We start from the raw sequence: 9,899 nt of genomic DNA, 5'->3' as shown, positions 1-9,899 counted from the left end.
AATATATCAATATTCTGAAGGAAGTGTCGTGTTGTCTGAAGCACGAGGCCCTGCGACAAAGCTGGTACCTCACGATGGAACCACACGAAACCACAGGCGTTGCCAGAAACAACAACGAACGAGAGACATCTGTGTGGACACTGTCTCACGAGCTCCGTACACCACTGCTGCAGCATGTCAAGGCCCACGAGAAAGACAAACCGCGATGTGTACATCACAGCATGTGACACTGCGGGTCTTATCAGCTGCAGCGGCCGTCGCCAGAAGGAAGCGAGTTACTGTTTGAGACCACTTTTATACTTCGTAGTTGCGCGTCTGAACAGACTCACGCTCTTTTTTTCCCGCTTGGTCCTGGACGTAGCAGAGCTTTCACGATGTATGTCGGACAAGGCGACTAGTGTGACGTCACAAGTTCGTTGCGGGGCTTGCATTTCCCTTGGATCCAGAGCATGCTTACTTACGTCTGAGCGGAGTGCCGCTCAGCCCACTCTGCAATCATCGTAGAAAACGATAGCATCGTCTCACTACAGAGCAAGCAGCGTGAGAGTTATATTTGACAGAACTATGTAACAAAGATTGTAGTCAATTGTACTCTTAGAGAAGGGACTATTATCTTGAAGTGTGTCAAGTGATAAGTTAGTGTTCAGTGACACTAAGAAATACACAAGACATTCCTACGGACATGGATTGTTACATAGTTAAGTATTTCATGTTTTTCAAGTTGCAACAAAGTGATGTAATATTTTGTGTGTGTTGTAGGATCAACTCCGTCTCCTACAGTAATAAATCTAAAAACGCACCACTGTGCGACGAGTGTTAATTTCACCATAAATGGCTCTGACCACTATGGGACTTAACATCTGAGGTCATCAGTCCCCTAGAACTTAGAACTACTTAAACCTAACTAACCTAAGGACATCACACACATCCATGCCCGAGGCAGGATTTGAACCTGCGACTGTAGCGGTTGCGCGGTTCCAGACTGCAGCGCCTAGAACCGCTCAGCCTCACCAACCGGCGTTATTTTCACAGCACAACAGGAAGAACGGTGTCATATTCCCTTGAAAACCATGCAGGACTTATATTTGTCAATTCAGAGGCGACTGGAAGCTGTTCAGCTTGCTAGCTGGTTTCGTAAGTGTTGTGATTTCAGTGCTCCCATATTTCTGAACAAAAATATGGGAGCACCGAAATCACAACCTGTATAGTTACGTACTGAAATATAGATTCTCATATTATATATTGGATGCTATGCCCTGGGAACAGAACGAGCATAATTGAAAGCATCTGCTCCCATCCTAGGTTTTAGAGGAATGCCGCAACTGGAACTTCCCTATCATGCATTCCAGATTGTTTTTTTTTCCCCTGTTCCTAGCTAGCCTGGTCTTTTTATGATCAGACCCGAGTTCCACAGTAACTAGATATCCAATAGACAGCTCTGTGCCGGCCAGTGTGGCCGAGCTGTTCCAGGCGCTTCAGTCTGGAACCGCGCGACCGCTACGGTCGTAGGTTCGAATCCTGCCTGGGGCATGGATGTGTGTGATGTCCTTAGGTTGGTTAGGTTTAAGTAGTTCTAAGTTCTAGGGGACTTATGGCCTCAGATTGTAACCTACCCACAATATTAAATATTATAAATAATTATCACATTTAGTGTAACCTCAAAACAGAAAAATTCCTAAACCTCTCAACAGTAAAAAATATAATTATGTCGTTCACATTCAGTATAACCTACCAACAGGAAAATTGCGTAACCTATCAATAATAAAATGTGACTAATCTCTCAATAAAAAATTGTTGCTCACTTATAACCTTTCAATAATTGACTGTGAAATTAAACTGGTAAATTTTAGACGTCAGCAGTGCTGCGTCATGGCCCTGAAAATTCATTCTGAACAAAAATAGAAAATTCTTACCTCAATAAGGTTGCCAGATAACGTATATATATCTGCTCCCATAAGAAATTATTCTCGCACAGCCCTGTGCAATGTTGGCCGATAGATTTGTCATTTATAAAAGGAAACAACTGATTTTTCTTTTCAATAATCGGGATGACCAAGGATTGGACAATTTAGTAAATTCTTTAAATTGAAATGAATGATCGCCAAAAGATTATTACTAAGGGATTTTTTAAAAACATTTACATGGGACTTGAGATAACAATACTACATTACCTTACATTATATCGCTCAGGCTCCGCCATCGCTCCACCACGACCGGCCCAGCCAACTCCATACACACGACTGCACGCTAGCAACTACTTACTGCTACTGCTACACAGTTCCTACTGCAGTCAACACTGCTCTTTGGTCTGAGATTCTCTTATACCTTACATATCGCAGGCAGCGCGTGAGCAATACATCGAAATTACATCTGCTCGAGTGCGCCAGCAACAAATTTCTTAATCATGGACCTCTTACATAACCCTCCACTGGGGGGGGCAAAAATTTGGCAGCGATGGTGAGTCAATTGGACTTGCCATGAGCAACAAAATTTCTATAATCTATTTGGTTTACTAAGGCTACAGCACAGAGAACATACATTATTGATAAGTGTGGAACATAATAAAAATGAAGTAGAGTGCACAAGCACTGAGTTCAGAACATGACAAAATGTATTCGCAATGAATACAAAATATATTAACAAATTACATAAAGTGCACACACATTATAAAAGTCTTTAGCATATTTAGGTCAATTGATCTTATTAACAAATGAAATGAAGTGCACATGCACTGTATATGTCTTTAGCATTTTTTTTTACAAGAACTAAATAAATAAAGTGCACATGCACTGTAAAAGTCTTTAGCATTTTTACATGAATTAGACATATGAAGGAGTGAAATAAAGTGCACACACACTGAGTACAAAATATATTAACAAATGACATAAAGTGCACACGCACTGTAAAAGTCTTTAGCATATTTAGGACAATTGATCTTATTAACAAATGAAATGAAGTGCACACGCACTGTATATGTCTTTATCATGTTACAAGAATTTAAACGCACTGTATAAGTCTTTACCATTTTACAAGAGCTAGGACAGGAATGGGAAGGATTGCATCATGGTTGTAGCACAGTAGGTTGCACGTAGCTGCACTGAAAGTCCATATCTTTCTACAGAAGCACAACACCAAGTGAGACAATCTGAAGTTCTCTTCCCTGAAGTATTCATCAGTGTAGCCAAGACACTGAAATGTTGCATCAATATTGTATGTTATCATTTTGGTCGTACACTAGGTACACCAAACAGTAGGACCATAATAACATCTCCATCGTTCAAGGTGGTGGACAGCTTGATATGTCAACACCACATTCTTGTAGAATCCACACTCTTACAGCAACGTAGAATTAGTGCAAAAACCAAATATAGTGCTCCATGATCATGAGGATGGACAGGACAACGGATATTGCAGTAATTTCTGGTAATTAGGTCAGAAGGTGAAAGACATTAAATCTTATGCTAGTCATCATTGAGAATTACATTAGTGTATCAACCGATTTGAATAATTATTGGCACTCATTGGTTAGTTACTAAACATTTCTGTACTATGCATGGAGTATTACAGAAAATTATTCATAAGTCATCTTATTACGGTAATTATTACAGAACATTATTCATAAGTCATCTAATTACAGTAAATATTGGCACTCATTGGCCAGTTGCAAACCATTTTTATGCATTATTCAGAAGTCATCATTCAAAGCAAGAGTTAATTAATGGCATAGCATTTATGCATAAGTCATCATATTACAGTAAACAGTGGCATTCATTGGTCAGTTATTAAACATGTAGCCAGTATTGAGTATTACAAAACACAATTCATAACTCATCTGATTGCAGTAATTATTGGCACTCATTGGCCAGTTATAAAGTATTCATAGTGTTTTACAAAACATTATTCAGTATTATTCACAAGTCATCATTCAAAACAGGAGCTACTGAGTGTAGCATCAAGCTACTGGTGTTCATATACGATATCATGTAAGTGACATAAGACAGATTTAAAATATAAGACATTGGAACTGTTACTCAAAGTCTGTAGTCCAATAATACATAGACATAAGCGAATCAATACTTCAGAAAAATTTGCATTATACTTAGAACTAGAAATATATCTTAAACTGGTAGCATTATTTATTTGTATACCGGTAATAGTTGGGACTGGTAATAATTTTTTTTTCTTTTTTTTTTTTTTTGCTAGCAATGCATTGCGTTGGGATCGATAGTCAATTGCTGGGGCATGAAAATATATGCTTTTGACTTATTGCTGGAAATAAGGAGTAATAATGTCATTCGTCATGAGTCAGCTGTAGCAAGATTATGAAACAAATGCTTATAGCATATTAATATCACGAAAAGCTTCTCCTGGAAAAAATACAAAGTGGATTATTGCCCAGAAAGAAAAAATGTATATTATGCTGAAAAGTAGTAAACTTCAAATTAACAGGTAATGAAACGTGTACTTAATATGTACGTACTGTAGCTGTCTTTCCCAAAACATTCAGTCATTATACTATGTGACATAAGACATACTGTCAGAAGGAACTGCAACAAATACTTAAATAACTACATAGCATCTCTTAACTAATAGAAAATATATAAACTTCATCATTATCCTCATCTGCAAAGAAAAACTTCATTACTCATATTACCATATTCTTCATACAACCATTCATCATCATTTATTATCATCTGCAAAAAATAGACACTTCATTATTCATTATTCAAATTACCATTTACTTCATATAACTATTCATAGTATAGAGTTTCTTACTTCTAGCATATTTCATCACTAAAACTAACATGTATAGTTCTGTCTGACAGCTTGCTCAATCGCCTCGTATTGTGAAAGAAAAATAATTAGTCAAGTCTGCTATCATACCATGTGTATAGTATATTCTGGTTAATGCTTGTTAATTCTGATCCATTTACTCTTCATGACAAGATATTGCATTTTCTTTCTTTCATTCTGATGGTAAAATTTCCATTTCATAGTGAACCATTGTGGTTGTTTAATTTATCTCTTTTACACGATATCGCTTTCTGAAAATGATGAATAAGGATTAATATCTTGCATTTAAACCACATACTCATTAAATGAAAACTTGTTTCTAGTGATACAACTAAGCATACAGCATAGAATGACAGAAAACGTATTGTATCAAAAACATAGACAGTTTTCAAGCGCAAAAAATGTACACACAGTATCATAATGTAGTAGCAAAAAATGCAGAATAGTCACGATGTTGAGATATCATAAGGAAAAATGTCAAAGTCAACTGGTGTGTGTTAAATCTTAAACATTTCATAGTGCATACAGACAAAAATTCTACTTTCGATAGGAAAACAATCATACATATACAAAAAACAGAAAATGTGCACGGTCTGATGTCTAACGACGAGAAAAGCGACATGCTAACCTTACCTTGCCAGGCACTTGCCAAGAAAAAAACACGATCATTATCAGTAAGTAGTCACATAGATATAATTGCTTAAGTGCTCATACAAATATCAGGAAATGTCATTACAGTGTGATAAATTGTAAAGTGTGTTCATTCAACAAAGGGTTTAATATTGGAGACATGGTGATTGCCTTTGCTTTTTCTGGTTCTCAAGGTTTCGACGTGTACTACATTGGGGTGAGGAATGCTGCGAATTCTATATGGACCTGCGTATAGAAGCTCAAATTTACTGCATCTACTCTTTCCTCTGTTGGATACATAGAGTGTGCGTACTAATATCTTCTGTCCAATGTGAAAGTCACGGCGTGTACAAACCTGTTTTTGCTGTCTTCTCCGGCGCTCTGCGGCACGTTTGATGTTGTTGAGCGCAATGTCAATTATTTCATGGTGGCGTAGTCGACGAGATGTTGGAAAGGATACTAATTCTTTAATTTTGTTAGGTGGTTCAACATTTTTCAATATGACAGTCGGAGATGCGTAGTAGATTCATTTGGTATGGAGTTAACTACATCCTGGAATGAGAGTATGTGCGTATCCCAATCAATATGTTTTTTATGGCAGTATATTCTACATAGTTTACCAATTTCTTTCATTAGTCGTTCACAAGGGTTCGAAGAAGCGTGATACTTGGATGTATAGATCGGAGAAATGTTTCTAGCTCGTAACATACGGGTCCATAATGCAGATCGAAATTGTGGCCCATTGTCGGAAATTACTTTCAATACATGCCCTACATGAAATAAAAAATGTTTTACAAATGCATTCGAAATAGATTTAGCAGTAGCTTTGCGTAACGGAATAAAGGTAACAAATTTCGAAGTGAGTTCAACAGCGACAAAGATGTAGTAAAAACCTCTATTAGATCTGGGAATCCTACCAAAAATGTCTACAGCGGCCATGTGTCTCAATTTAACAGGTACAATGGGATGTAACGGAGGAATATGTGAAGTCTTGTCTGATTTAGCTTTCTGGCAGATTTTACATGACGCTAAAACTCATCGAATACGTTTCTCCATGTTGGCATAATAACAGTTCTGTCTCAGTATAAGAAAACATTTTCTGGTTCCATAATGTGCGTAACTTAAATGAGTATACCAAATTAATTTGTTAACAAGCTCGTCAGGAATACATAATAACCAGTTGTTGCTGTCAGGGTGAGAGCGGCGAAACAGAATGCTATTGCGTACAGTGTAATGGTTTCTAATGGTAACATTATTATTATCTTGCCAAAGGTGTTTAACTTCTTTCCATAAGTTGTCTTTGCTCTGCTCCTGTGGTAAGTCTCGCAATGATGACGAAATGAAATTTTCAAATGCAACTTGATGAATGTACATGACGCTAAAATTTGCTTGGCAGAAGTTGGTTGCGATGTCTTGCTGATTGTTGCTGAGAGAACGGGATAGTGCGTCTGCTAAAACATTTTGTGTACCGGGAGTGTGAACAATTGTAAAATTAAATTCCTGTAAATAAAGTTTCCATCTGCTTAACCTGTCATGTGTAAATTTAGCCGAAAGTAAAAACTGAATAGCTCTATGATCTGTGTAAACGGTAGTATGTCTTCCATAAAGAAAATGCCTAAATCTCGTAAATGCCCATACAACACATAATGTTTCAAAGTTCTGTAACAGAATAATTGCGTTCAGCAGGTGACAGAATGCGAATTGCAAAGGCGATGTTTTTAATTACTGTAGCACCGTCTTCTTCAATTTCCTGAAAAATGTGTACGCCTAAAGCGGTGTTAGAACTGTCGGTGGCAATGGAAAAATGTCTGGTAGGATCTGGGTGTGATAAAAGTGGTGTATTCAACAAAGCATGTTTCAGATTAGCAAATTCAGACTGTGCTTGGCTATCCCAGGACCAAATAGCGTTTTTACCCGTCAATTGGCATAATCTAGGGGTGTTTAAAAGCAGAGTAATGAATAAATTTACGGAAAAAAGTTAATTAAACCCAGAAAGCTGCGTAGTTATTTCTTCGTCGTTGGAACAGTAGTGTCACGTAAAGCTTGAAGTTTTTCCGGGTCCGGCGCAATGCCTTCCGCTGAAATTACATGTCCAACAAATTTTATGGAAGTTTTGCCGAAGTGTGATTTGCTAAGATTAACTGTCAGTCCTTGTGCACGAAAAGTTTGCAACAGTTGTTCAAGAATCAAATTGTGTTCAGACCAGTTAGCTTCTGCAATAAGAATGCCGTCTACATATGTTGTGATTCTGTCTTTAAGTTCAGTCGGAAGTATACTATTCAAACCGCGAATAAATGCTGCTGAAGAAATTGTTAAACCGAACGGTAATTTGCGAAATTGATAACAATCGCCAAAACAGAGAAAAGCTGTGTAATTTCTGCAGTTCGGATGGAGCTGAATTTGCCAAAATCCCGATTTCAAATCTAATGTGGAATAAATAGCAGTACCATGAAATTTCTGTAGAAGTTCTTCTAGTGTCTGTGGGCGATCTGATTCATTAATAATAATGTCGTTCACATGACGCGAATCAAGTACGAGGCGAAGAGAGCCATCCTTTTTCTTAACAATATGGAGCGGGTTTATGTACGGACTAACTGCCGGTTCAATAATATCTTGGTCAAGCATAGCTTGTAATTCTTTCTTAACTTGTTCTCAGTGAATATATGGAATGGGATAGTGTTTGGCTTTAAACGTGTCGTGCTGTTTAACTTGAAACTCATATATAAAACCGGACATAGTACCAGGGACGTTGTCAAAAAAACTGGAGCTTGCTGTAAAAGAATATTGCGTAGCTCTGTACGTTCGTCGTCTGTATTTGCACTGCTCTGTTTAACTTTATCAGAAATCATTTGCATAACGTCATAGTCGGCTTCGTCTGGTGTATTGTACTTGTGAACATACGTCTCTGTGAACAATGTGGAATGACAGTTCATGTTACTTGATGCAGAAATGACCTCTGTCCGATTAATTGTTTGTTCTTCTGCAGATAAAGAGTGCTGAAATTCTAATGCCAGTTGTACATTTTCATCCTTTAACATTAAATAGGAATTTTGAAAGTCAATAATTGCGTCATGTTGTACCAAAAAATTCGTACCTAGAATAACGTCTGTTGTAAATAAGGGCACAATCTAAAAATTTGAGTGGAACGTATGACCTGCAATACAAAATGATAAGTGTGTCTGTAATTTTACATCTACTCCTTTACCAGATACTGCTCCTTTTACTTTAGTTTTGCCTAATGGTAACGTAGGATAGGTGTTCTCTTTGTTACATTTGTTGAAAGTTTCCTCATTTATAACTTACATAGGTGATCCAGAATCGATTACTGCTGAAAATGTGGATGATCCAATCTTTACTTCAATGACAGGGTGGGAAATGGTTTTTTTGAATAACTGTTTTTTCCTGCAAAAGAGTGTCTCGGATGTCGTCAAAAGTAATAACATTTTCGTGAACAAGAGTCTGTGTATCAAAAGTATTGCTTACGTTGCTGGAGGATGCATTCTGCACTGTACCTAGTCAAATTCTTTCTGACGTGCTGTTATTTGCGGGGGGATGCTGTGGTACTTCAACTATTTGTACTGTTCTGTTATTTCTTTCTGACGTATTAGGTTCGGGATGATACTGACTGTCTGGTTCGTTCATGATAATTTGTTGTTGCGGATGATTCTGCTGCTGGAAAGACCGACTGTTATTAAACGTACGCTGAAAACTGTGCTCTTTACCTTTACCTTTACGTCTGTCATAATAATCGTTGCTATACGGCGCATTGCGATATGAGTTGAAATGGTGTGTTTTCTGTACGTAGTGATTTCCTTGTTGCTGTGCGTTACTATTTGGTGGAACCGACGCTATACGTGTAGGCGGCGAAACATTAAAGCTTGGTTGACCTTGCAGACTACATTGTTGGTTAGGTATGCTAACCGGCTGGTTTTGTTGCTGTTGTGGGGAAAACTCTCTATTGTTGCCAAAATTTATTTGCTGTTACTGATAATTATATGGTTATTGATAACTAAAATTTTCTCTGTTACTAAAATTATGTTTTAGTTCTTACCATTTCGGGAGTGTCTAATAAAACTGTCACTTTCAGGTAAAACTCGTCATATCAGGTTTCTTTACTCATACGTAATCCTAGATAGATCGACGGTTGAAGAGCTGTTTTGATAGATATAAAGGATAGTAGAAGAGAAGGCAGCAGTGCAGAAAACTAAAGATGAAATAGCACTACTACGGCTCGGGGCCCTGTGCACGCTACGGCACATATTCATCGAAGTGTAATGAATCCCCTGAGGTCACTTACGCGCTGCAAATAACTTTTAGTTTCTGCATTACAGGCAATGCTGGTGAAAATTCAAAAACAAATTGTTGTATCCAGTCCAATTCTAGTTTCTGCATTACAGGCCAAGCTGGTGAAAATACAAAAGCAAATTGTCGTATCCAGTCCAAAGGGTGTATTTGTGTTCTGTCATTCTTAAATG

Source organism: Schistocerca americana, chromosome 1 (assembly GCF_021461395.2).
Source record: "Schistocerca americana isolate TAMUIC-IGC-003095 chromosome 1, iqSchAmer2.1, whole genome shotgun sequence".
NCBI lineage: Eukaryota > Metazoa > Arthropoda > Insecta > Orthoptera > Acrididae > Schistocerca > Schistocerca americana.
Note: the sequence above shows the minus strand (reverse complement) of the source record.